General features: G+C 49.7%; 1 pseudogene; it reads right to left on the minus strand.

Moving 5' to 3' along the window:
- Positions 1-1,350: 1,350 nt before the first annotated feature.
- On the minus strand, positions 1,351-2,229 carry LOC114111001 (ribonuclease H1-like; annotated as a pseudogene).
- Between the last annotated feature and the right edge of the window lie 1,581 nt (positions 2,230-3,810).

The following is a 3,810-nucleotide window of genomic DNA, read 5'->3' on the forward strand; positions in this document are numbered from 1 at the left end:
TATTTAGATCTCAGGGATCAGAAGAACCTGATTCAAAATCAGAATGATGACCTTGGTGCTCAGGTTGAAAGGAACAGGGCCATTCTCCCTCTGCAATAGAAAGATGATAAGATGATTATTTTTGAGAATAAGAGATTAAAGGAAAACAGGGGACTTTGTACCTGATAATCTTGATCTTCTCTGGGAGTCATAAAAATGGCCTGCCAAGATTATAGTGAGTGTGAAACGGTGACTAGAAACTGGTGAGGGATTTTAGAAGTTTCATTATTTCAAGTATTCATAAAGGTGGGCAGTAATTGAACAGAACAGATGGTGGAGCAGGAAGGCAGATCCCCATTTGACATCAAGTTGCCTGATGTTGCCGAATCCTAAATAATCACCGTCTTTGCTTTTCTCCAGTATCATTTTAAGTGACCTGACTTATAATGTAAAAAGTGATAATCATCCTGTACTTGGTTGGTGGGAAGTTTGTTGGTTTTGCTCATAGTGGCAACATCCAGACTGAATGGTGTGTGTGTGTATGTGTGTTTAATGAAGAGTCAGTAGCCCGGGTGAATAGAGAGCCGGAGAGCGAGGTGGCTGTGATAAACAGCAACAGCCCTCTTCACCTATGAGGACTGCTGTGTCCTAGGCTTCAGAGTCTGTCCTCAAATTGAGGAGGAGGAGTCTTGCCCTGTGGGCTGGACTTTGCCTTAAAAACCGCAGGAGCCATTTTGCTTTTCTTCATCCCTTACCTCCTCTCTCTCTAGCCCTTCCTCCTCCACCTTCTTCCTGCCCTCCCGTCTTCTCTCCTGGTCCTCTCCTCTCCTTCTTCCCTTTCTTCCTTTCAAAAGTAGTTTATTGGTTGCTCATTACGTGTCAGGGATATTTTTATGTGGTATAGATACAGCGGTGACCAAATCAGAGAAATTCCTACCTGATGGAGCTGATCTAAACCTCTGACATAGGTAGTATATTAGGGAGCAGTGGGAGCCCGGGAGGAAGGTGAGGCGGCAGGAGGGGGCTGCCTGCCGTGGATGCTTCTGGTGCCAGTGACGAGAGATGGCGAGATTCTAGCTGGGTTTTTGTTTTTTTTTGTTTTTTTAATGTTAAAAGTTTTTAATTTTCAAGGTGCTTTTAACAAAAATAACCAGACACTTTTACAGCATTCATTTACAACCACAGTCTTCAGACACCGGTGACTGCTGCTATCTGGCGGGCATGCAGCCGGGACTGCCAGGGGCAGGCGCCCCGTCTTGTGCCCAGCGGGTGCAGCCACATCCCCCCGGCTAAGCATGGGTCCTGGGTAGGGGTGGGGGGCTCACCTTCCTCCAACCCCGCGAAGGCACTGGTCCACCTGAGAGTCCTGCCTCCATCCTGCCAACTGCTCAGTCTGCGGGCTGCTTCGCACCTTCTCTCGCTAGTCTGTCCCCCTCTTCGTTGCCTCTAAATCCCGAATGGCCAGGAACATGCATCCACTGAATGTCCATGCCCCGCGCCAGCTGCTCCAGCTCCGCAAAGTCCTCCTTACTGGTCACCTCCTCCCGGTGCTGGTCCTCCAGCCATTCTGCTTCCAGCCCTTCACCCAGGTGGTGATGCCATTGATGGTAAACATGCTGTCCGTGTAAAGAACCAGCTTAGTGATGTCCTGAGCCTTAGCTTGCTCGATGGCTTTGCAGGCTGCATGAATCTCCGCCCTTTGGTTTGTTTGTTGCCCAGGAAGTCTAATTCCTACATTTAAGGGATGGCCTGGTCTCCAGTACACGCTGATTCCTGCGTGAGCCCTCTTGCGCCCGTTACTGGAGCAGCAGCCGTCAGTGTAGACAACCACAGAGTCCCCCATGTAAGAAGAGGTGTCTTTGCTAACTGGAGGTGGTGGCTCTGTGGTCTGTCTCACGTGCTTTGCACACAGCTCTGCATTTTCACCCTCATCCAAGGGCTCACGGAGTCGCTTGCTTGCTTTCACTTGTGGTTCTACGTGTTTAGTTTTTTGCCCTTCTGAATGACTGGGGCTTGCAGCCCTGCTGACAGAGGCCCAGGCTTCCTCCTCTGTGGCACACTTCTTAAATTTGGCTGCAGGAAACCGGTGCCCCTGCGCTCTGCATTCATCTCACGTCCGGAAGACCCCGGTCTTGCGGCCCCTCCTCACGGCATAGAACATGGCAAGGCTGCGGCAGCTCGGGCTATTGCAGCTCACAGTGGCCAAAGCCACTCTGTGCCCCACGCCCAGAAGCCGGGTCATCGCTCACTCCCGGCCGCCGCCGAGCACCTCAGCTCCCGGCCGAGGGCCGCCGTCACAGAGCCCCTCCAGCTGGGTTTTAAAGGAAAGGCCTGTAGACTCCCTGATGGCTAGGACGCGGGGTGTAAGAGGCCCAGGTGAAGGAGACAACTCGGGATGTGAGTAGACACAACCCAGGACGAGACATGGGACAAAGAGTAAATTTTCGGCTTTGGGAATGGAGTGAGCTTGGCGATGATTTCAGTAGTGTCCTGCTCTGACAGGTTTCTGCGTCTTAGGAGGGCAGAGACTGTGTTTCTTGCAGTGGCCTCAGCGGGTGCTCACTGGAGCGCTCACCAGGCTTGAGGGAGGTGCTTCCTCCAGCGAGTCACCGCAGGACTCGCCTGCTGACTGTAGCGCCTTTTCTCAAAGAGGGGAGTCGCTCGGAAAGGCAGGCCCAGGCTCTCTCCTGTTTCGTTCGACTCCTTCTCCCGTTCAGGCTGGTAGTGAGCCCTTGGCCTTTCCAGTCTGGGCTCTGTGTGATAAGTCAGGGAAGATGACACTGAGCGGACTCACCGTGACGTCTGAAGCCGAAGCTCCCCACAGGGACGGACTCACCACCCTGCCCTGCGCTCTGTGTTCCTGACCCAGGGAAGCTGGCTGGTTCTGGGTCTCGTGGGATGAAGACCATCTGCTTGGTGGTGAAGTGCTGTCCTCCGACTCGACCTTGGTTTTTTCTGAAAGTGCTCATCAGACCTCGGTTTGTCCCTCCTGTATTCTGTCTTGCAGTTTACTCATAACCCTGGCTCAGGAAAGGCCTCCTGAGGGTGGAATCCCCTGGGGAGATAGAGCCGCGTTGGTCACGTCGCCTTCCGCCTTCCATTTTTCACAGTGATTTACAGACATAGTCCCATGCACATTAGCTCATCTGTGGCTCCCATTGTGCAGGTGGAGGGATTGGAGTTTTTAGCAGGTCATTGACACAACCAAAGTCATTGTTACCAAGAGTAGCAGCGAGATGCTATATCTAGGTCTCCTCAGTACTAAACATAATGTTTTTCCCCTTATATCCATGATGACTTTGGACATATATTAAGGGTGAGTTTTCTTTGAGTCCTTGGGGGTAATGTGCACATTCATCAAAGTCTGAGCAGCAGCATAGGGAACCTCTGTAAAAAGCGTGAAAATAGAAAACTCTCCACTATATATTTTATTAGTCAAAACCCTGTACATTTGTTCATCCATCTCCTGTTTGAAGTATGTCAAATTTTTCATTCGAACCTGAAATGTATCCAAATATATTTTCTTTGAGAGTTGCCTTTCATAGTTTTTTTTTTTTAAGTGCTGAATTTTTGTATAAATTTTGTTATGTTTTTTGATTGGGTGGTATTTTTGACTGTATTGGGAAATGAAGAATAACATCCCCAAACTGTCGAAGAATTTCTATACTAGCTGCTTTCTCCTGAGTACTTCTGAATGCCACCATCTTGGCAGAATGCAATATCTATTAATTATCGCAAAATCTTAAAAGTCTCCAGCTTCAAAATGGAAACCATGTTGCACTTATTTTTATGGGAAAGAAAATCTGTCATGGTGTGTGCCCAGGAGAGTTA

This window comes from Ovis aries, chromosome 26 (assembly GCF_016772045.2).
Source record: "Ovis aries strain OAR_USU_Benz2616 breed Rambouillet chromosome 26, ARS-UI_Ramb_v3.0, whole genome shotgun sequence".
Lineage (NCBI taxonomy): Eukaryota > Metazoa > Chordata > Mammalia > Artiodactyla > Bovidae > Ovis > Ovis aries.